The sequence below is a fragment of the Bos indicus genome, chromosome 25 (assembly GCF_029378745.1).
Source record: "Bos indicus isolate NIAB-ARS_2022 breed Sahiwal x Tharparkar chromosome 25, NIAB-ARS_B.indTharparkar_mat_pri_1.0, whole genome shotgun sequence".
In the NCBI taxonomy this organism is placed as follows: Eukaryota; Metazoa; Chordata; class Mammalia; order Artiodactyla; family Bovidae; genus Bos; species Bos indicus.
In genome coordinates, this window is record NC_091784.1 from 31,029,438 (window position 1) to 31,053,969 (window position 24,532).

At 49.1% G+C, this 24,532-nt stretch overlaps 1 protein-coding gene and 1 long non-coding RNA gene across 11 annotated transcripts in view; one reads left to right on the top strand and one right to left on the bottom strand.

The window, feature by feature from the left end:
* The window catches only part of AUTS2 (activator of transcription and developmental regulator AUTS2), a 1,215,639-nt gene that overhangs the window by 196,712 nt on the left and 994,395 nt on the right, over positions 1-24,532 (bottom strand). The window lies entirely within an intron of this gene.
* LOC139179594 (uncharacterized) lies at positions 5,371-14,010 on the top strand. The gene is made up of 3 exons (XR_011563925.1): positions 5,371-5,579; positions 7,747-7,808; positions 13,572-14,010. It is a non-coding gene; the product is annotated as an uncharacterized lncRNA (long non-coding RNA).

Here is a 24,532-nt window from a genome sequence, read left to right on the forward strand (position 1 = left end):
TCTGGGGCTGGGAGGGGGCACACTCTTGAAAGACATCCCAGGCCTCTGAGATCCCTTCTTACAGGGATGGATAACCCATAAAACAAGAGTGTGGGGGAATGTCCCCTGAGAACTTCCTCTCTCCTCTCCACCTTCCTTGTCCCCTCAACACTTCCCACCTTCCCAGCAGCTGCTGAGCTCCACAATGCTTTTCCACAACCCTGACTCACACACTGTCCCAGCAACCCACAGAACAGCTTTCTGGAACACGAGCTGTCAAAGAATGCGAGTCCCTTCAGGTGGGCCCTTGACAGTGGGCCCTCCTGTCCTCTGCTTTCACGGTCCCACATCTGATGGGACTTTCCTATGGTTAAAGCCACAGCCATGGCTTTCTTTTATAAATCCTAAAGCAACTGCTGAGGTCAAGATGCATAACAGACATCCTGAGGGGCCCCTCAAGGAGTACAAGTTGCTCCTACAAAGGATCTCGATAGAGGTTTCCTCAAAACACATACGAAGATGGCCAATGAGCACAAGGAAAGATACTCAACATCATTAGTCACTGGGAAATGTAAATCAAAGCCATGCAGAGACACCACTTCATGATCATTAGAAAAGCTGGAATAAAAAGACAGACAATAACAAGTGTTGGAGAGGTTATGGAGAAACTGGGACTCTGATGGTGGTAATGCAAAATGGTGGAGCTGCTTTGGAAAACAGCTGGGAAGTTCCTCAAAAAGCTGAACACATATTTACACTGAAAACCCAGCAATTCTACTCCTGGTTATTTCCCTAAAGAGAACTGCAAAAGTAGGTCCATACAAGAGCTTGTACAAGAATGTTCACCATAGCATTATTCTTAAGAGCCAAAAAACGGACACAACGCAAATGTTTGTCAACCTGTAAATAAAATGTGGTATATCCATACAATGCAACCCTATTTATCTACTTAAGGAGATGAAGTCCTGACACATGCTACAACATGAATCCATCTCAAAAACATTATGCCAAGTGAAATAAGACAGACACAAGAGGTGACACCGTATGGTTCCATTTCTATGAAATGTCCATAACAGGCATCTCCATAGAGACAGAATGCAGACGAATGGCCATCAGCCCTGGGAGAGGGGTGTGGAGAGCGACTGCTAATGGGTAAGGGGGTTTCTTTCTGGTGTGATGAAACTGGATGTGAAACTGGTTCTGGAATTTTTACTGACAGTTGCACAAAACCTTGTGAATACACAAGTCACAAATGACTGACTTGAACACTTGGAAATTGAGAAGTTTTATTACAGAGATAGAATGTGAACCTTCTCTCCTTAGAATTGTTATTAAAAAAAAAAAAAGGCTGCCTTGGAGGGGGTGGTTCTCAAACTTGAGCATGCAGCTGTGTGTGGAGAACTGGTTTAACACAGGCAAGCTGGGCGCCACCCCTACAGCGTCTGCCTCCGCAGGTCTAGGGCGAGCCTCAGGACTCTGCGTCTCTGACCAGTCCCCGTGTGGAAGGTCTCGCTGGTCTGGAGGCACATTCCGAGAACCCCAGCCTAGAGCGGTGCCTCTCCCCACTCCCGTGTGCCTGCTGGGCACCATCCAGTGAAGGAATGGCTAGCCAGCTGCCAGGAGGGCTGGCAGTAGGACTGCCCAGCAAGGGGCAGAGAAGGCCGATGCTGCTCTGGAGCCACCCACGTGGTCAGGGAAGCCTGTCTCCAGGCGCAGACCCCAGCTTGACCTCTCCTTCCACCTACCTGCTTCCCTCCCACACATGCTGATCCTCCCGCGAAAATAACGAGCTTGCTAAACGCTATCCGTCTGCATCAAGGGAGGTGGCAATCTGTCAAAACACATACCATATCACCGGGGGGCTCTTGTTAGAAAAGGAGATTCTGATTTGAAAAATCAGGGCACAGGTGTGGGGATCAGCATTTCCGACAAACTTCCAAGAGAAGCCCAGGCCAGGGTCCCTGCGATCTGGAGCAGCCTTCTGACGCCACGATGGGAAGAGTCTACGAGCCAGCAGCTTGGGCACTACATGGAAAAGGTCATCTCACTTTAGAGGCAACAAGAAGGCGCTGACATTACCCTGCCCTTGAGATCCAGGCCAAGGAACCGGGTTATGGGTGAGTGTGTTTCAACAACACCTTTCAGGTACTCCAGTAGTTCATCCCTTTGGACTGGGGCCCAGACCAACATAAGGCATACCTTCTTCTATGCTCTATTGTTACAGCATGGCTGCGGGGCATCACTTGGGCAAAAGTCAGTCATGTGTGTTGTGCAACCAGCAGACAAGTGGTGACGGAAACCCACAACACAGCCTGTCCAGGGAGCCTGAGACTGAGTGGGAAAGAAGACAAAAAAATACACAAGCAGGGGTTGTGACCACCAAATCTTTTCCAGTGTCTTCTGCCCTCAGACTAACAGTGTGTTCCGAGAGCCGAGAGGCCACTGGTGTCTTGTTTCTATGTCGGAGCCTTTCACTAAGGGTTTGGAATCTACTCTGAACTTGCTGGGAGCCCCATAATCTATTTCTCGATTTTTCTACTAGTTCAGGCTGATTTTAGACGAATGGAGGGGTGGCAGATTATAAAAAGAAGAGAGGTAAGTTGAAACCAAACCTTCAAGATGTTATCATGGAGGGAAACTTCCATGCCATCACACCAAACACCCACTATCCAGGACAAGAATCAGGGGACTGGGTAAACCAGGGCAGAAGTTTGGAAAGAAAGAATAGCCATCCTTGACTCTTGTATCACAGAACTGCTTTTTAAACAGTTAACAGGCAGGTATGTGAAGGAACTGTGAGAGCTGAGGAAAAGGACAGCCAATAGGAAGCTGTGCTCTTTAATAATGACCGCTTATGAAAAGTTAGGAAACGTGGCAGAGTGTCGCGCTCGAATGCTGCAAGTCTCAAATCCCCACCTGTGTCGTATGTTCAAGAATCTGTCTGGGAAGGACTCTGCTGTGCCTTGAGGGGGAGAACATAAAAGAGGAGCAACAGCAAACCAATCAAACCAACAAAATAAGCCTGCTCCACGAAGCCACGGTTCATTCTCGGGGGGCAGGTGTAGCTGTTTTAACCGTGTTGTTTGACTTTCACGGCAGTCATGACAAAACAGGGCTGAGAGACAGAGGAAAAACCAGGGTAGGAAAAGTCCTTCAAACTGTGGGCAGTAGCATCGGCACAGCCCCAGGCCACTTCCCAGCTCTGTCCCCAGGCTCCTCTGGTGCACCTGAGGCCGGGAGACACCGTGAACAGCCTTCCACCACTGCTTTCTCTCGTTAACAGAGGGAACGACGGAGAGGTTCCCAAAGGCCTAGCAAACTTTAAAACCCAGAGCAGAAGAGATGCGCGGCTCTGTCCCTGCTATCTGCTGTGTCTTCTGGGGTGAAGTACAAGTTTCACGGCGCCCTCCAAGACCACTCTGTGGCCTGGGAGCTCTCTGGAGAAAGCAGTCCTTGCTCATCCTGTTGAAAACTCTAGACTTCATGTAAGCAAGCAGCAGCAGCCGAGGGACAGATAAGTATTAATCGACCCGCTGATTATTTCCTGTATACTGGAAACCCAGTGATTTCCAAACCTGCTGGAGCTTCTGACAGGAATGAACACATGCATCCCAATGCAGGGTTAAAAAGGATTCCCAGAAACCTCCACACACAAAAAAAAGAAAATTATCCTGAGAAGGGATTTCTCTGCTTCCCACGAGGCGAACAATTTCTTGACAGCATCATAGTAAAGGAAACAATACACCACCAAAGAGGAAAATCGCATCTTTATAATTACAGATTAGTCCTCAAACAAATTCCACCCTACACGCTCGCTCCGCTTGGAGGCCATGTGACTTCAGTGGGGCTTGCCAGCCCCCTCAGCTATCAACAATTACAGTTGAACAGCGCAATCAGGAGATTTTTTTTTTTTTTTGGTACAGAAAACCCAGACAGCAAAGCACTCTCAAATGACCCTCTCATTTCGTTCTCCGGGAACGTGGAAAACACTGTTTCACAAAGCAGGGATGAGAGCTAATCCCACTGTAGTGAGCACCGAGCTCTGTCTTAGGAACAGCTGCATGTTAAGGTGCCTGTGTCAGAGATGAGCTATAATTTTTACAAAGGTTTGTATCAGACAGGAATTAGCAGCCTAAAGGAAGTCCTGCTTAGCCCAAGCTGCCACATCCTTCTATTAGGACTTCATCTAAATTTCCATCGCTTGAGCAAGGCACCCACATTTAATTCAACGCACCGGTTACTTATCCATTAAATGGGTTTCTTACCCATCGCACTGCTTATTTAATTCCTACCCCATGGCTCCCCCAAGAAATAAAAAGTGCACTATAATTATATAAACTCTTAATTAAACTGAAGAATTCAGTGTTGCCATTACCCCGTCAGTAATTCCACTCAATTAGGACAAAAGACTTCCATTTATTGCTGAACTCCTAATTGCTACTCATTTTCCTGGTTAGTAATTGCCAATCCTATCAGACAATGTGCTTAAAGAAAATTCTGCCATGAAATGATATTTCTCCCCGTCAAAGGAAAGGTGGGATCAGAGAGCCCTTACGTGGTCAGGTGTCGGGTGCTGTGTCCAGCCCCGGGCACCTCCGGGCTGGGGATTTTAAAGGCGGACGCTCCCCGGGTTTGGTTCCTGGCGCTGCGATCATGGGAGACTTACCCACAGAGGAACGGAGTATCCAGGTGGCCAGAGAATCCCAAAGCCAAGTTGAAGACAAAAACAAAACCCACGACGCGGTCTCGGGATTTCCAGAAGTTCAGAGTCTCCGGGAAAGGCGCCTCTGAGGTCCGCAGGCAGGCGGGATGTGCTGCGCCTCGGCCGCGGGAAAGCGGAGCCGAGGGTCCGAGGGGAGAGGGTGGCGGCCGCGCGGCGTCCTCGCCCGGGCCAGCCTAACCCTCCTCTCCGGGTGCGGGCACCGAGCGGCCGAGGTCGGGGGAAGCGGGCCCGACAGCGGCTCCGGGCAGCGGCCGCGCCAGCCGTCTACCCGAGGTGCAGGGAGGTCTCGGCCCCCGAGAAGCGCGCCGCCCGCCCGCGCCGCTCCCCGGCCCGCGGAAGGCCGTCCGCGCCACTCATGACCGGCTCTGCTAATTAGCCCCGAAGACTGAGACCCGCGGCGGGGCAACCTGACGATTTATGCTGGGCCCGGGGGAGGTCACCCGCGGTGCGCGCGCCGATTGGCTGCAGCGAGCCCGGCGCGCCGGCGCGGCCTGACCGCCTCCAGGCAGAGCGCGTGCACTTTCTGCCGGCTCCGCATCCCGACCCGGCAGGGAGGCAAGAACAGAGCAGGGCCGAGGATGGGGGCGAGGGGGTGGGCAGGGCCTCCCTGAAGCACTGTGAGGCTCGGGGGGCGGCGTGACAAATTGGCGGTCGTTGCCTGGAACCACAAGACTGCCCCACCCACCCAGCCCGGCGGTTTGGAAGAAACGTTCCTTGCCGTTTGAGTGTTTAGACGTTACAGCCTCTACCTGAGTCTTCAGTTGACAATGGGTGCACACAATTTACAGCCAGAAAATTCGGGTTCTGAATTGACTCCAATCAACTTCACGGTCCACAGGAGGACACCAAAAATTAAAGGATGGAGTGGCTCCTGAAGGTGAGTGGGTGGAGAAGCCGGCCGGGCCTCAGGGCTCCTCCCGTCTAGGATTTTCAAAGAGCACATGAGCTACCCTTGTGGTCGCCTTCCTTGCCCAGCCCTAACCTCAGGGACGCTTCCAGGAAGTCACAGCACAACACTGAATGATGCAGTTAGGTCAGACTGGCAGATCAAAGAATATTATCTCCGTCTTACGTATTAAGAAACTGAGGCTTGGAATGGTTCTGAAACCTCCTTGCTCCTGAGCTAGTGTCAGAGCAGGCACTCAAACCCAAGCTTCCAATTCTGAGTTTCCACCACAACACTTCAATGCTCCTTAACCAAAAGGATGTGCTGAAGAGACAGAATTCCCTGAGGGAATAGTCAAAAACAAGTGGCCAAAGACACTCCTACAAATAGCATTGACCCCTAAAAGGCATGGCTTCAATGTCAGCTTCGCAACTCTGCCCACAGAGCCACTAGCAATCATTCTTACTCTCAGTTGGCTGGTTCTGGACACGCTTGCCTGCCTGTGCGTGCTCAGTGGTGTCTGACTCTTTGTGACCCTATGGACTGTAGCCCGCCAGCCCCCTCTGCCATGGAATTTTCTAGGCAAGAATACTGGAGTTGGGCTGCTATTTCCTCCTCCAGGGGATCTTCCTGGCCCAAGGATGGAACTCACATCTATTGCATCTCCTGCACTGCAGGCGGATTCTTTACCACTGAGCCATCAGGGAAGCCCTTCTGGACGTGTTTGGCGGTGGTGGTTTAGTTGCTAAGTCATGTCTGACTCTTGCAGCTCCATGGACTGAAGCCTTACAGTCTTTCCACGTAAGGCATTACAGGCGTAACCCCTCCGTCCATGGGGTCCTCCAGGCAAGAATACTGGAGTGGGTTACCATTTCCTTCTCTAGGGTATCTTCTCAACCCAAGAATTGAACCCGGGTCTCCTGCACTGCAGGCAGATTCTTTACCAACTTAACTATGTTTATCCCTCACCAAAGTCGGTGCACTCACCCACTCCTTCACCCATTCTGCTCACTGTTTCTAGTCCGCCCTTTGCAACCTCCATCCATAGAAGCAGCAGCTGGAGAGAGCTTTCCTGGCCCAGGACTGGAAAGCTAGTGTACCTCTCTGTGGCCCTAATGCACAGTCAAGAAGCATTCCTGCCTGGGCGCCTTGTGTTTGGAACTTGAATTTGCAGCGCTCAGCATCTGAGCCATCCTGTCATGTTCCCAAGCAGGGAGCAAGGGCTGCGAACCAGGGCTGTCAAAGGACAGGTTCTCAAAGCGTGGTCCCTGGAGCATCGTCCAGGGACCTCTCAGATCTGTGAATTCTTGGGCTGAACCCCAGATCTACTGAGTCAGAAACCCCAGGGGTGGGACCACCAGCAGTCTGTGTTTCTACAGGCCCTCCCGGTGATTCTGGTGCACACTCAAGTTTGAGAACTGCTGCCAGAAAGAGCTGCTTCCTGTGGTCATGTGAGCAAGGACAGAGCGGAGGCTATGGTCAAGGTGGCGCGGCCAGCATTGAGCGTGAAGAAGTGCCTGCCCTCTACTCGGCCACAGTCACAGCCCCTCGAGGGAGGATTCTGGAAGGAGAGGAACAGAGCTGCGGCCTGGGGCACTTTTTCGCTTCTAACTCTAAGGATCACCAGTCTCACCCCATCCTCCTTTCATTTTGGCAGGGGAGGTCACAGCATTGAGGGCGGCCTGGGCTGCCATGTTCTGAGACGTTGCTGGAGTGGGTAGTCATTCCCTTCTCCAGGGGATCTTCCTGACTCAGGGATCGAACCTGGGTATCCTGCATTGCAGGCAGATTCTTTACCGTCTGAACCACCAGGGAAGCCCAATTTATAGATGAGAAAATGGAATTATAAACATGTCAAAACCCCTGTCCAAGGTCACAGAGCTTGCAAGGGGCAGAACTGGATTCAAACCTAGGCGGTTTGGCTCCAGAACCCAAGCCCCTAAACCTAACGCTACAGCCCGTGCCAAAATGTTAAGGGAAACAGGAAGGGTCTGCCCTTTCCTTGGAGTTTCATACTGAACAAGCAATACAAATGTGAGAAAAGCATCTCACATGGCACATGTGAGTATTTTGTCTTACTGTGTGTTGGATTTTCTGTTATCAGTGCGCATATATTACATTTGAAACACATAATTTTTAATTGTTAATATTTTTACAGACTGCAATTTCTGTTGAGGACTCAGCCATAAGGTGATGCGTGAACTCCCAGGAGACCTACAGGTTTGTTTCTTCGTGCTTGGTAGCTGCACAGTTTCTGAGAGACATGGCAACGGCAGCAGCGGCCAAGCTGAGGGGTGGGGGATTACCTGCTCACGGCCAGGTCCGCGTGAGAGAAGTGTGTGGACTGGGAAGCATGCGGCAGGCGGGGGAGTGTGAATGAGGCCCGGGGCACCTGAAGGTGTGTAATCATATTGCCAGGAACAAAGGCTTCCTTTCAAAGGTGAGCTGGTGTGGATCTCAACTCTATTCTACCCCCAGTAATGGGTAACAGCATATCCCGAGAGTCGAAAGGTAAGGGGGGGCTTCCCTGGCAGTCCAGTGGTTAAGACTCCATTTCCACTGCAGGGGGTATGGGTTCTAACCCTGGCTGGGGAAGATCCCGCATGCCACACAGATGGGCCAAAAAAACCCCCAAAACCAAAAAACCCATAAATAAAACATTTATTTCTTTAAAAAAAAAGCTCCTAGGTGGACACAAGTAAATCAGGTCTCTCATACATACCTGGTAAGCCCTGGCACCAGGCTATACTCAGCTGCACCCAATCTTTCTAATTTGCCTTGGAACTCCTACCAATCCACCAAGGGGGGAGGGTGTGGGAAGGGCAGGTTGTCTCACTCTTGTTTTCTGAGGTTTACAGAAGCAGAGACACCTGTTCAAGTCATAGCTGGGGGCAGGCCAGGCCTAGAGGGCGTCTCAGGTGGCGCTAGTGGTAAAGAACCCTCCTGCCAATGCAGGAGACATAAGAAATGCGAGTTCGATCTGGGGGCAGGAAGATCCCCTGGAGGAGGGCATGGCAACCCTCTCCAGTATTCTTGCTGGGATAATCCTATGGACAGAGAAGCCTGGCAGGCTATCGTCCATTGGGTGGCAAAGAGTCAGACGGTACTGAAGCGATTTAGCACATACAGGACTAGAACTCATAGCTCCCAAGTCTTAGTTCAGTGTTGGCTTGCCGCTGACCCCATGTTGCCTATCCAGGTACATTTGTAAATCTGGATGCTGAAGCATTAACTACAGTTCCCTTTAACTCTGGTGTAAGTTACAGAGAAACAATTTAGCAGGCGCTCTACTTATTCAGTGTTATAAATTTCTATACGATGAAACTAAAGAGTTCTTGCAGAAAAGCTACAGTCAAGGAGGAAAGCTACATTTTACAAACTACCTTTTGCTTAACAGCAGAGTTTTACAGCCTCTGCTACATGTGTGTTTGTTACAACTGGGGAATCTGTTATGTTTGGTTGTGATTTCTACATTCCTGCCACATTGTGGGAGATTCCCACACCTAAGGAGAGAACTCTTTCTTGTGTTTAGTTACAAGGCCTTCTAGTATATTTATGACTTCACAGAAATTTCTTTTCAGTCATAAAATATAAAAGTATGATGACTGGCTCAAAGGTCTGGCGCGACGAGCGTAGGGACAAAGAAGTTAGTTACTTTCCTGGTGACTCAGATGACAAAGAATCGGCCTGCAGTGCAGGAGAGCTGGGTTCAATCCCTGGGAAGGGAGTATCCCCTGGAGAAGGGAATGGCTACCCACTCCAGTATCCTCGCCTGGAGAATTCCATGGACAGAGAAGCCTGGTGGGCTACAGTCCATGGGGTCACAAAGAGTAGGACCTGACTGAGAAACAAACACTTTTACTTTCTCTTTTCACTCCAACAATGCTGCCTTGCTCTTCAGAGCAAGTCTGCACAGCAGCCACCATCGATCTAAAAAGTCCTTAAAATACAGGATCGGCATGCCCCCAAGAAGTTCAGATGCCTCAGGAAGGCGGGAGAGGGTAGGATCAAGGAATTTAGACCCAGAAAGATCTACGTTCTAAGGCTCACTCAGCCACCAGCCCAGCAAACTCGGCCATCACTTCGGCCTCCCTGGCCATCCTGTCCTGTGATAGATGAGAGCCTCATGGCCACCTGCGGGCCTTGGGAGAGGCAGCGTGGCCAGCACCCCAAAGCACTGCCCTTGGGCCAGAGGGGCCTGTCAGTACTTCTTTGGGCCCGCTATTCCCTTCTTTTGGGGACTCTTCAGATACACAGACGGAAAACATGCTCCTGGTCACTGTTCTGTGAGGTCACTGTTGACCTGAGAACAGCGGTTTGGAAGCAAGCTCAGTGCACGGTTTGAGCACATCAGTGGCGGGGGCCCTGCTGCTCCGTGTCCCTGCCAGGAGGGAAAGCAGTGTTTCTGGGCTCTGTGTCGCGATTGGTGGAGGAGGTAGCCGGAGAGGAAGAGGATGCTTTTACGACAGGTTTCGTCACTAGGCCTGAGAACAGCTCAGGTTGCCCCTCCCCGCCCCCAGCCCCCCAGCAGCTTGGGGGGATGAGCTAAGTAACAGAAACGAACAGAAACCACTGGTGATATCCCCATGACTTCGGTCACTGTTTTTCAATGGGGTTTTCATACAATGGGCTGGTTTCTGCCTCCTCTCCCCGTGAGCCCAGGCAACCCCTTGGTTCCCCACCACGGTCCATCCATGCAGCCCCACTTCTCCCTGCTGGGCAAGCCTGGGCCATTAGTGCCCACATGGGAGGAGGGGCGGGAGGCTATCCAGCCCCCAGACCCACCCTCCATGCTAGTGGAAGGCCCAGCTCACGTCCAGCAGTGCACGCTGCAAAGGCCACAGCTCCACCACCAGTGGGGGGCTGGCGCCCAAGAAAGAGGCCCCCCACTGGGTAAGTGCCCGCCTTTTTATGCCTTTTAATGGTTGCCGCCTCGGTAGGAAATGCTCTGAAGGGATTTTGGAGGACATGGGGTATCTGACAAACGTTTCAAAGTCGATGCTTCACTTTCAGTGAACATCAGCTTTGTAACCCCTGACATAGAGACTGGAGTCTGAATATGCTTAGATCTCAGAATGGAAGGGTTTCTAAAGAAAAACTCCAGAAATACCCGAATTCAGATGTTTAAAAAAAAAAAAAAAATGTGTGAGAATCAAGAACAAAGCCAGCGAAAGCAGAGGGAGTGAATAACCTTTCATTTCAAGCCGGTTTCCCCACTAGAGACAGTCATGATCTGCGCAGGACTATTTGATGCAAATGCCTCTCAGAAAAGAGCCAGTGGATAATAGATAAAAAGATTATCTGTGACATTATGAAAAATGAAAGTTTAAAAATGGCTACAAGTCCCATAAAAAAAAAAAAATCCTAAACTTTGTTCAGTCTTGTTGAAAGGCAATAGTGGAACTGTTTGATTCAGCCCCTGGGGTCTCTGCCTCTTCCGCCATTGTTCTAATGCCTTCCACCAGCTCATCAGTTTTCAAAAATCTTTCCTGCTGTTTCCTCTTTGCTGGAAACATAAGGTCCAAGAAGCTATCAGAGCCCCTGTTTCCTTTTCCTAACTTGACTCTGATGCTGGAAATTCAAGTGCTGCAGCCCCTGCCCTGCTCTCTTCCCTTCCCTGCAGTCCCCCTCTGTGCTAAACCACCGGCTGTACACTTGATTTAACAGATGAATTACAGATTCAAGGCATGGGCTTCCAGGGCAGGAAAGAGTCTGATTTTTGTCCAGGTCTCTCTTGATTGGCTCAGCATGGAAGTCTTTCATTTAATGGGCCAGGTCCTGCTGAGAACACCTCTGCTGGCACCACACCGATTTCTTTCTTCACTGGAGAGAGGAGCAGAGATCCTAAAGAGAGATTTTCCATCTTCCGGATTTCTGGCGTGCTCACTAGGTATCATACTTTTTAAACAGAGCATCACGGGTGTAACCCAAGACTCCAGGAAACACGGGACTCATCTGACTGGCCATCTTTGATCTCAGAGTTGGTTGGGGTATGGAAGAACCAATGTGAACACCTAGGCTACAGAAACATGCCTTTGTCTCCCAGCCAGGGAGGAGGCAGCCTGGTGCTGCCGTTCAGCAGGAGGGTCGAGAGATGGACTACCTGCTTCAGATTCCAGATCCAGTGCCTGCTGACTTAGAGTATGTTTCAGTGCCTGAACTCCTCCATTTGAAAAACAAATACAGAAGATTATTAGACAGAAAGACGTATGACACTGCTGGTATTTGACTGTTTGGGGAATACCAAGCGTAGCGTGCTGCAGTCCATGGGGTCGCAAAGAGTCGGACGCGACTGAGCGACTGAACTGAAGATGATTAGATTGTGCCTCATAAAACTGCTGATAGTATGTGCCACGAAAATTTGCCATTCTCTTTTCAGAACAAAAAATGGCAATTTCATGTGACTCATCCAAACACCTCCTTCGGAGAAATAAGAGCAAACAGCCAGACGAAGCGCTTGGCCCACATGCCTGGCACGCAGTGTTCCATAAAGGTTAGCGCCTGCTGCCCCGGTCAAGAGGCTCAGATCAGTCTCTCACTGAACTGCGGGGCGCTGTACCAGGCATCCAGAAGTAAAACACCCAAATCTGTGCCCAGGACCACCTGCCCACGTGAAAGAGTGCTTTGTTGTTGTTCAGTCACTAAGTTGGGGCCGACTCTTTGTGACTCCGTGAACTGCAGCATGCCAGGCTTCTCTGTCCATCACTATCTTTTTGAATTTGCTCAAGCTCATGTCCATCGAGTCGGTGATGCCATCCAACCACCTCATCCTCTGTTGTCCCCTTCTCCTCCTGCCTTTAATCTTTCCCAGCATCAGGGTCTTTTCCACTGAATCAGTTCTTCACATCAGGTGGCTAAAGTATTGGAGCTTCATCTTCAGCATCAGCCCCTCCAATGAATATTCAAGGTTGGTTTCCTTTAGGATGGACTGGTTTGACCTTGCAGTCCAAGCGACTCTCAAAAGTCTTGTCCAGCACCACAGTTTGAAAGCTTAAATTCTTCAGGGAAGTGCTTTGAGCACAGTAAAATACTACAGAAATCCACAGAACCCCACTGACAACCTCAACACCCTTCCAACTTCCAGTCAGTCTAGCTGTTTCCACAGCAGCATCAGGACCGCCAAGAGTTGACCTGTCAGGGCTCTCCACTGCTGTTCCATGCAGCATCTTAATTACCCTGCCCTGAGCTCACTGGTAATCAGGTTTTCTTTCTACTCTCCACTGGTGATTGGTGCAGCCCTAAGATGTGAAATAGTGCTCAACTGGGCGTTTGCTCAGTAAGTAAATTGGAGCCAAAGAGAGTATCAGAGGAGTCAGTGATTGTGGCTTCCCTATGAAGAAAAACATGGACCCTGAGCTTATCCAGTGCCCTGAGAAGCCCAGTGTGGACTTGCAGTGAGAAGCTACACACGTCTTGGGTTGGGCTGGGCCAGCCCTCTGCCCTGTGAAATGACAGCAGAGCCCAGGAGACAGGAAAACCCACAGTCACCACCACTACACCCGCCTGGCCATGGTGCTCCCGAACCTGGACGTGGGACCTGGCGTTTGAGAGGTGCTCTGGGCCTGCACTAACGCAGATTTCCTGCCTCTGTCCTTCCTCCGAGGCCGACTCTGGTGTGCAGATAGCTTTGGCTGCAGGCTCAGCCTGCACCCCCTGGCCGGCCCCACCCAGATGCCTCCTTATTCTGGCTCTGTGTCTTGGCATTAAGAGGCATAGCCATCTTATCAAGGGCTCTCTTCCCCTCCCAAATTGCATTTGACCAGTTTCATTTCTGCCTGAAATTAAAACACAGAACTTATCAATCCCAGGCTGTCACAGCATGAATGAAACCCTAGAAATAAATCCAATCTAATGACAGAGCGATCCAGAGACCTCAGTAGGGAAACAAGATACTTTGTTTAATAATTATCAGCCTCTTTCAGGGCCTGTCTGCCAAAGCAGTGGTGTCAGAAGCAGCAGAGAGAATTTTTTTTTTTTCCACAGATTTCATCCTGGGGAAGACTGAAGCCATTTCCAACCAGACTGGACGCTTTTGATTTACATTTCTGATATTAAATGCAGAGCGGCTGTCTGCATTTATGCTACAAGGCATTACTTCAGTGCGAAGAACTGGGGTGGTGGCAGGACTCCAGTTTACTAATGAACAAGCTTATCTGGGGGAAAACAGCTTTTCACACCGTAACAAACAATGCACACCTCTTAGATAACAAATTCAATGGCAAAAAAATATAGCATTGTACGTGTCACAGTCCCATAATTCAGTGGAGGCACTTGCAGCATTAGTGGTTTACATTAATTTTTAAAATTAATTTTGTTTGGCCCGCAGGGAAAATATTTTCCTTTTTGTGTCTGATATCCCGCAGCTCATTAACACTGCTTACTGCGGCTCTACGAGACTATCCATAATCGTCCACTTGGTAGCCAGAGGCCATTTTTAAAACAAAAAAGCTGGAAGAGGGGCAGAGAGCAGGCTTTTCTGCTTCCTTCTACAAAGACCCCTCTTCCAGCTTGACACAGCACTTGGCATCCATGGAAGCAGGGGCCTCTGCAAGCCTTCTGGGCTGGGTGGCTCCAGGTGGCAGTGCTCATGGGGGCCACCGGGCGCCTCTGGCTGAGTCAAGAGGCTCTTTCTTCCGCTGGTCACCATCACTCCCCGCAGAGCAACGGCGTCCAGACCTCACGATGCTCAGGATTACCTGGGCAGCTTCTGCAGAGATATAGATGACTAGCTGTGTTTGACTCTTCCTGACACCCAGGAATCCTTTCCTCTTGCCTCTCCTCCCTTCCCATGAAGGGGTTAACCACTGGCCACCAGGAAAACAAGCCCCCCACCCCCTCCCGCCTCTGCCTGGGGCACGGAGACAGGGAATTCACTGCTAATCACTGCGGTTGTGATTTCTGATTTCAACTGGCAGCAAAGAGAATTGAACCAGAGTCCCCTGAGAGCAGCCAGCTCCATGAGGCAGACCTTGAGCTTGTTAAGCTGTGGTGCTGCCATGCGATTATCAATTTTAAATTAATCTCCCCAGTCTCTTTAAAGTGGTTGCTAAAAATATAATCTCTGGGATATCTTACCGTAAGACTTAACTAAAGGGAAAAATTTGGATAATAATTAAGTGCTTCCCTCCGTCTAAGCTTTCTGTAAAACGCTTCTGGAGACCTGGCTAAGCTGCTGGCAGTAGGAAGGCCAGCCAGGGGCAGGGGCAAGGTCTGAGTGAGCTGGTTTATAAGTTACCCCACTCTCTCTAAATAAAACTTATTTGGACAAAAGGTGAAAGATACAATGCAACACTGTTTTCAAACAAATCCTTCCCTATTTTTTAACCCAAAGAGTTTTGGGAGGGAGGGCCAAAAAAAATCGTCTAGACACACTTTTGCTAAGCTCGTGAGGGAGTTATGAATGGACTTTATAGGGACATAATCTAGGTTATATATACAGCACGTTTTTTTAAAGGCGGCAAAATGGCGCGACAATCTGAACAGAGGTGAAAGGAGTTCTTATGTGTAAGACAGGGGTTCTCCGCCAAACATCTCTGGCCCTACAGAAAGCGCCAGGTAAGTACGGTCATAGGGACTTCCCTGGTGGTGCAGTGGTTAAGAATGTGCCTTCCAATGCAGGGAACATGGGATCGATCCCTGGTTGGGGAACTAAGATCACACAAGCTGAGGGGCAACTAAGCCTTCGTGCCACAACTGCTGAGCCTGGGAGCCCCAGCTAGAGAGAATCCCGTGTGCCACAGCGAAGATCCTGCCTGCTACAACTAAGACCCAACAAAGCGAATAAATAAATATTAAAAAGAAAAAAAAGAGCCTGTTTCCGGCCTGGATGGGAAGGGAGTCTGGGGGAGAATGGGTACGTGTGTGTGTGTGTGGCTGAGTCCCTCTCCTGTGCACCTGAAGCTGTCACAATGTTGTTAATTGGCTATATTCCAATGAAATAAAAAGTTAAAAATAATTATAGGAACATTTAAAAAGAAAGAAAAAGAACAGACACAGTTTCTAAAAGTCACTAAGAACGATGAAGAAGAAAACAGACAAGAATTCATTAACAGACCCCAAGCTAGTGGTAAAGAACCCGCCTGCCAATGCAGGAGACGCAAGAGACGCAGATTCAATTCCTGAGTCAGGAAGAGCCTCTGGAGAAGGAAATGGCAACCCACTCCAGTATTCTTGCCTGGAGAATCTCCGCGGACAGAGGAGCCTGGCGGGCTGCTGTCCATGGGGCAGCAGAGTTGGACACGACTGAGCGCTGAACAGCAACTGCAGCTTTTTGCCAGGAGAAGAGGTGCTTCTAGACCTGGAAGCAAGTCTCAAATTTCCCCATGGGGGGTGGGAGGGCTACTCCGTGCTAGTCTTCCTCTCCCTGTCTCCTGACCTTCCTATGCTTTGGGGCAGTGTGGTGGGGAGATGGATTGTTTAAAGCAACAGCGCGTGGACAAACGCGCGCACTCTCCATGAGTGGCCACAGGCGTTTGAGAGCCCAGCCCCTAGAGGGCCCAGGAGGAGGCCTCTGCAGGGCCCCGCCAAGGGCACCTTGTAAGCCAGTGTGCTAAGGAAGAAGGGGGCGGGCAGGGAGAATGGGAAGAAGGGGATTCAGGAAAGGACGTGTGTGTGCCTGCTCAGTCACTCAGCTGTGTTTGACTCTGCGACCCATGGACTGTAGCCAGCCCAGTTCCTCTGTCCATGGCATCTTCCAGGCAAGAATACTGGAGTGGGTTGCCATTTCCTACTCCAGGGGATCTTTCTGACCCAGGGATCAAACCTGTGTCTCTTGAGGCTCCTGCACTGGCAGGTAGATTCTTTCCCATTGAGCCAGCTGGTTACAGATCTGAAAAAGGCCAAGAAGAAAGACTTTCACACAGCCACTCTGTGTCTTCTTTTAATGATAACCATAAAGAAAACTCTGAAATTTGTAAAACCCTATTCTATAACTTCCTTTCTTCAGTAAGGACAAAGGATAAAGTGACTCGTTACCTGTACTACCAACGAGATGTGTGACCTTGAGGAAGCAACCTAACATCTGTGGGCTTCCACTGTGAAAGGAAGGGGCTAGATAGGACAAGTGCTAAAATCCTCATTTTCGTTATTTTGGGCAAAAACAAACGTTGCTATATACAAGCCAAAGCTCAATTTTGGTGCCACCTTTGGCCAAGTGATAAAAAATCAGAATGGAGAAACTTTAAAATAGACACATACGGTACGAACAACATAAAATATAAAAGCTTGAAGAAAAAGCCAGTTACACCACATTGGAAAGTTGCCTGAAGAAAAATGGAATAAGTGATTGGAAGGTGTCTTTTACACAAGTGGAAGTTTCCCGAAACTTTTCCTTTGGCACTCAGGGTCCACCTCTGTCTGTTAAGGCTCTGGGTGGGTAGGGAGTCAGGAAGGTGAATGGATCTGGTGACAAACAGGGTGCCTCTCAAGAAACGGTTGGGCATATGTGATCCTTGTCAGAGTAAGTAGTGCATCTTGACTTTTTCTGTTGCTGTTGTTACAGATCTACTCAAAAATCTGATGAAAAGATATGGACCTTCTTCTGAGGCAAATGTAGAAGTGCACAGATAAACAAAACTTGAAATCCACTTTTGATTCTTGGGCTCCTTGAAGCTTATCCACAGACCCCATGGTGATGGATTAATTACAGATCAAGCTCCCTGTCTTAGGCCTAGACCCTGGAACATCTATTAACTCTCCCATTTGCCTGGAAGGTCTTAGTGTTCCCATTTTCTCAAGAAGAAATTTATTTTTCAATTAAAAAGTAACCTGATTCTCCCCACACACGCCAGCAATTCTACAGGGAGTCTGGCGTGTTTGGCTGGAGAGCAAGGTCGACAAAGAGAAGACCCGCAGTTGTAGCCCTGAGGACCAAAGCACCTTCGGGGGTAGGGCTTATATCCTAAGGCTTAATTTGGAACCCTTTTCCCACAGGAGACAATTCCTCCGGGCAAATATGTAGGCAGTCCCTACCCCACTAGAGATTGCCTTCTTTCTGACCTACTTCACCCACCTCTGTGACCTGCTCTCCTTCCTGAAGAACTAAGAGGCCATGTGGTACCCAGTGAGGGGGAGGGCGGACAGGAAGCAGCCTCCTGGACTGTCGATAGGGCTGGGCAGCACACCTACCGCACTCCCGTTCAGCAGGCAGCCCAGCGGCTGCCCAGCGCACATCTGCACAGCCGAAGGTCAGTAGGAAAGCAGCCTGGCTTCCAGCCCCGAAGCTCCGCTCTTCTCTGGGTTCCGAGAGTGAACCTGTCAAGTATGTTGACTCTAATTGGCACTGGGCTGCTGGCGGCTACAAGACAGAAATGTGCTTTGAGGCCTGATACATTTTAGGGAAGATGGTTCCACCAAGCCACTGCTGGTTATTTTCAAAGGCCCTATCATGTGAATGCCCAGGTCACTAAAATCCTTGATCCTGGTGTGGAAGGCATCTCGGCGTCCACTGTGCGAACAATCAGCTTCACGGCAGTTGGTCATCCTCTATGATCTTCCTGCTTCTTCCAGGCTGATTATGAATCATATTTGATGAGGAAAGAAATGGTGCCTTCAGGGCAGCTTTGCCCTAGTTCCCAACCTAGCCAATCTTTCAACTCAATGGGTCCGAACACCTCTCCTCAATCGAGTGACAAGCAAGGCAACTACACCAGTGGAAATGTGAATCCAATCATTTAGCCCGACAGAGAGAGTCCTAAAAGATGGGTTCCATGACACTAAAGAGCTTGACTCACGTCAGGGGAAAGCAGTCCACAGACCCCTGGAAGAAGAGCTTGAAAAAATGATGTAGTAATTGCACCTATTCTGCCCTATGGGCTTCCCTGGTGGCTCAGTGGGAAAGAACTCGCCTGCCAACTCAGGACACACAGGTTTGATCCCTGGTCTGGGAAGATCCCCTGGAGAAGGAAATGGCAACCTACTCTAGTATTCTTGCCTGGAAAATCCCACAGACAGAGAAGCCTGGTGGGCTACAGTTCATGGGGTCCTAACCAGTTGGACACAACTTAGTGACTGAACAATAACAACATTCTGCCCTGTCCCTGGACACCTGAAACTCATCTCTCCAGTGCTTATGAAGATGTGATGGGATGTTCCACCAGCAAATATGCAAGTGAGACCGCTGACTTGATTCCTAACGAACTAAGGCAAAGAAGAAGAAACAAAACCACACTGATTTGCATTAGGAAAGTACCCAGGGAAAAAAATTCTATTGTCTCAGGAAAAAAAAAAAATCCTTAAGAGCCAAGCTGTTCATCTCAATTGCATCTGGATTATTATTTGAAAAGATTAATATCTCCTAACATGACATCTGGGCTTCCCGGGTGGCACTAGTGGTAAAGAACCTGCCTGCCAGTGCAGGAGACATAAGACGTGGGTTTGATCCCTGGGTTGGGAAGATCCCCTGGAGGAGGGCATGGCAACCCACTCCAGTATTCTTGCCTGGAGAGTCCCATGGACAGAGGAGCCTCTTGGGCTACAGTCCACGGAGTCACAAAGAAGGTCACAAAACTGAAGTGACTTAGCACCCACACACAGTGTGACTTTTATCAGGACTGTATACGAAGATAGCAAACTTGCCAAATTTGATTTTTCTAAGATGTTCCTTTTTTTAAAAAGGAGTCTTAAATGTGTTGGTCTGGCATTGGCTAACAACATCCTTGACCAAATAAGTACCTTGGGGAAAAATACTGGGCTGTCCAAAAAGTTCATTAGGTTGCAACATCTTACAGAAAAACCTGAGTGAACTTTTTGACCAATCCAATAACTTACCTGGAGGGTATATCTCAATAAAGCAGGCTTTATTTTTAAAAAATTGAATAAAAATAACACAGTTCACTGTGGATAAGAACAATTTGGTAAGTCTGACTATGGAACAGTTTTATTTCTTAATTCAGAAACAGGGAAAAGGAATGAAGAAAAGGGTTCTTTTTTTTTTAACTTTATAATTAACTCAATGGGAAATCTAGAAGCAGCTACCTTTTTACCAGTGCTCTGGTTAACTAACTACGGTTGGAAGAAAAAGAACTACTTCAGCAAGATGAGGTAAAATGTGTCTGCACTCAGAGTAAGGACATTTAATCTCCAGTGTCACCCCCATCTCAGGGGTCTTCATCTGTCAAAAGAGGGAGACATAGGAAGCTCATACTTCCTCCCCTTCGAGCCACACCCCTGGCAGACATCACTAATCAATCCAGCCCTTTATTCCTTCTTGGTTCAGAGTCCTCAACACACTCCAAGCTGCTACCTAATAGTTGAGAGCCCGCACGACAACTGAAATTTATCCATCAGCCCTACACAGGATGAGCTTTAAGGCTCTGCTGCTGCTAAGTTGCTTCAGTCGTGTCTGACTCTGTGCGACCCCATAGACAGCAGCCCACCAGGCTCCCCAGTCCCTGGGATTCTCCAGGCAAGAACACTGGAGTGGGGTGCCATTACCTTCTCCATTTAAGGCTCTAATTAGCTTCAAATTTCTAGGATATCATCTGTAAATTATTTTTATATCCTACTAGAAGTCCACTGAGGGCAAAACATATATGGACAAGAGTGTTTTATGAGCTTGCCACAGAGGGGGAAAAGGTATACTCTTAAACTAAATAATTCTCACCACAGCTGAGGCTGTACATCAATTGTCTATCAACCCAACTGATAAACCCAAAGTGCCGATAGTCTCAGACAAGTCAGTATCAATTCATCAGTTAGGCAGCCAGACTGGTCTAAGTGTAGTGTATCACTTATCCTGCCTTGGACCATAACAGGATTTAAGGTAGCTTTGAAAGACAATGGAAAAAAAAAGCCATTTAAAAAATCACTGGTAGATGAGAAGGAAAAAAGCAGCAAGGTAGTATGCATAGTAAAGGTAAGAATGAGTTTTGCCTGTCACTTATTTACAACAGGTGGGCCACAAAGCTGACTCAAGGCTTGAGGCAGCAACTGTGAAGAGGGCAATCGGCTCAGCCACAGTTCACAGGGCCACCAGATAAAGAGAAAGAAACTGTTCAGAAGAAGTTCAACTCCTCCTGACTCTACAGCCAGAGTGCTATTTCTCTGACGAGATCTACATGAAGAAAACATGCAAAAGTGTTAGCAGCCAGTAGCCCACTTGTGTCCTACTCTTTGTGACCCTATGGACTGTAGCCCACCAGGCTCCTCTGTCCATGGAATTCTCCAGGTAAGAATACTGGAATGGGCTCTCTTCTCCAGGGGATCTTGCTGATCTAGGGATCGAACCCGAGTGTCTCGCCTTGCAGGCGGGCTCTTTACCATCTGAGCCACCAGGGAAACCCGAAAACAGCAAACAACATACTAAATATTTATCCACTCATTCGTTTAAAAGTCCCAGCAATGAATGTCACACACCACTGGGTCCTCCTGCGGGGTTTCTGGGACGAGAATGCAGGGAAGGAGAATGCTGTGGCTCTCCAGAGGATCTGGAGAAATATTTCCCAAACTATAGTCCAGGGGACCCATGAAATGGTAGTAGGTGTTCCATGGCCAACCCCGTTTGGAAAACACAGCCCACTGTTCCCACAGGCACCCTCACCTGTCCAAATAAATTTGCTTACTGTGATCTCACCCAATAATTCTAAGCAAACTCCTTTATTTCAGGGACACATTAATTACTTCATGGCAAATGATGGGGATAAAATGGAAACAGTAACAGACTTTATTTTCTTGAGCTCCAAAATCACTGTGGATGGTGGCTGCAGCCATGAAATTAAAAGAGGCTTGTTCCTTGGAAGAAAAGCTATGACAAGCCTAGACAGCGTATTAAAAAGCAGAGACATCACTTTGCTGATAAGGGTCCCTATAGTCCAAGCTATGGTTTTTCCAGTAGTCATGTACGGACATGAGAGTTGGACCATAAAGAAGGTTGAGCACTAAAGAATTGATGCGTTTGAGCTGTGGTGTTGGAGAAGACTCTTGAGAGTCCCTTGGACAGCAAGGAGATCAAACCAGTCAATTCTAAAGGAAATCAACCCTAAATATTCATTAGAAGGACTGATGCTGAAGCTCCAGTTTTTGGGCTACCTGATGCAAAGAATTGACTCACTAGAAAAGACCCTGATGCTGGGAAAGATTGAGGGAAGAAGGAGAGGTGGGAGAAAGAGGATGAGATGGTTGGATGGCATCACTCACTCAATGGACATGAGTTTGAGCGAACTCAAAAAGATGGTGAAGGGCACGGAAGCCTGGTGTGCTGCAGTCCATGGGGTCGCAAAAAGCTGGACACGACTGAGTGACTGAACAACGACAATAACACTTACTAATATCTTATGGGAAGAGGATTCCAGGGAACAGTTCAGAAAGTGCCAATCTAGAGGGAAAGGACTGAATATCTTTTTGAGATCCTTTTAAAATGTAGCTTCTCTCCATGAGGTTTAGAGAGCTGCAGGCAATGAGTCTGATAGGCATTTCCTGGTGACTCCCTGAAAGAAAGTGAAAGTCACTTAGTCATGTCCAACTCTTAGCGACCCCATGGACTGTAGCCCACCTGCTCCTCTGTCCATGGGATTCTCCAGGCAAGAATACTGGAGTGGGTTGCCATTTCCTTCTCCAGGGGATCTTCCTGACCCAGGGATTGAGCCCAGGGTCTCCCGAGTTGCAGACTGATTCTTTACCATCTGAGCCACCAGGGAAGTCCCTGGTGACTCCCTGGGAGGCGTCAATCCTCAGTCTCCACTGTGCGCCTGACCGTGCATGAATGCGCACAGATTGGGATTCTGAAAGAAGTAAGTGCAACCTCCAACTGTTCAAGTTTCACAATATCTGTCCTTCCTCCCCTGACATGGAAGCGCCACTATGGCCCAAGGGCAAAATGGAGTCTTCAAGGTCAAAGGGATCACTGTGTAAGAATGAAAGATATGTGTGTGGGGGGGCGGTGGTGGTGGTGAGGAGCTATGACAGAGCTGAGCCTGGCAGCCCCCCTCCCCACCCCACCCAGCTCTCATGGATTACCTCTTCGACCCACTTCTTTGTAGCTCAGAGGGTTCAGAGGAGAGTGGGCCACGCAGGCAAGCTCTAGCCCAAGCCTTGTACTTTGGGGCAAGAGGGGCCACTGCGGTTGACTCTCAGTCTAGTAGGAGATCAGGCTGCAATTTGTTAATAAAATCTGTACATCATCTGCCTAGAGTTCCCCCTCTGCAAACCTAGGAGGCCAATTAGGGATCTGGATCCCAAGACACAACTCCTCCTGGAAACCCAGCTAACTGGAGTCTTGTCAATCCACGAAGCACTGACCACATGTATGAAGAGCAGCAACTGACCAAGTAACTGGGGACGCCTCTGCTGCCCTTCTCCAAAAGGAATGACTACTTGCAACCTGAAATTTAAAAATAAACCATGTACCCAATCTCAATAAACTGAACTCATAATGAGAGGGCCGGCGGACGGGGTGGTATGTTGGCGGGCACGGAGCTGCCTGGCAGTATATTACAGCAGGTTATTTCTCAAGTTCCCACGATGCGCTCCTAATGGGTATAAGGATGTGCTGACTTCCAAAGTGGGACTGACAGGCCCGCAGTTAACTGTCATTTCCATCACAGACTTAATAGCTTTGCCAGGCATCCTCCCAGCCAACGAAGAGAAGAAAGGTCTTGCTATATGACAGCATTCAAAAAGAATGCATGTGAATGCCATTATGGTATTGAAAGTGTCAGGTGCCAGCAGAAGGGCCCTGATCAGACAGACAAGCATCGGGCTGCATGCTTTAAGGTTATTCGAAGCCTGTCATTTCCATTAGCTGGCTAACCACAAGTGGGATCATTCATTAGCCGGCTTTCTTTAGTACCAAGGTGGGGCCGAGGGTGGGGGCGGGGGCGGGGGCGGGAGGAGGAGGAGATGCCTGGGCTTGGCACTTTCGGCTCCTACCCTATTAGCAACTCATGATGGCTGGTGGAGGGAGGGGGTGCACGCAGGCCGCGATGCCCCATGTGCCTGCTCATTAGTGGCTGGCAGGAAAGCACAGGAACGAGTGGACATTGGCACAGGCTGGCTTTCTGTTCTTGGAGAAGGCCAAAAATAATCTCAGTAGATTTAATTAAAACTGCAGTGAACAGATGGGGAAGATGGAAAGAACTCCAACTGGAGACCACTCATCTGTCTAGGTCTCTGCGAGCGTTTTAATGAAGCCTTCGCTGTCTGCGGGTCCCACCACTGACACATCCCTTTCTGGTTATGCAACGGAGCGGAACGATTACCCAGCAACTCCTCTTAAAGCGGCAGGAGCCTGGTTCCCAAAGAGAAGTATGACCTGACCTAATCCAACGACTCCCACAGCAAAGCAACAAGCATGTAAGCAAAAGGCCTCTCTTCTCTATCTTGAGCTCATCCCAAAGGGAGAAAGGCAATCAGGCGAATTTCTCCTCCTACGGAGGGTGGGTGGCGGTGGTGGTGACGGAGGTGGGAGCAGTCGAGATTTAAATCTCCAGGTCCGGCTACAACAAAGCAGCTCTGTCCAAGTGTGGCCAGTAGGTCTGTCCTGGTTAATGACTCCTTTCGTGGCTTTCTATTGCGCGTTGAGCCAATAGAGAATGGCAGGAGGCAGTCCTAATTCACCAGGAAAGTCAAAACCCAGCATGCATGTGTGCTTCCTGCTTGATTGATTTTAATGGAAAAGCCCAAATTTCTGGTGCTGACAGTGAAACAGGGGTTCAGAAGTTGCCTGCGCTTAGCAGGGCTAAGTACAGAGAGGGCAGAATCTGCTTGTAAATAAACTTGGCACAAGGCAGACAGCTTCTGAAGCCAGAGAGAAGTCTGCAATCATCAAGGGCAAGGAGATCGTTAGAAAAAGACTCTGGGGCAGGAACTCCCAGGGATTCTATTAAAAGTACCACTGGCACATGGAGCCTGGAGCATTCCCTGCAGGGACATTCTGGGTGTCCTCCAAACACTCAAAACCTTTAAAAAAAACATCTCTTTTCAGATGTTAGCAGAGACTGGTACTGCTG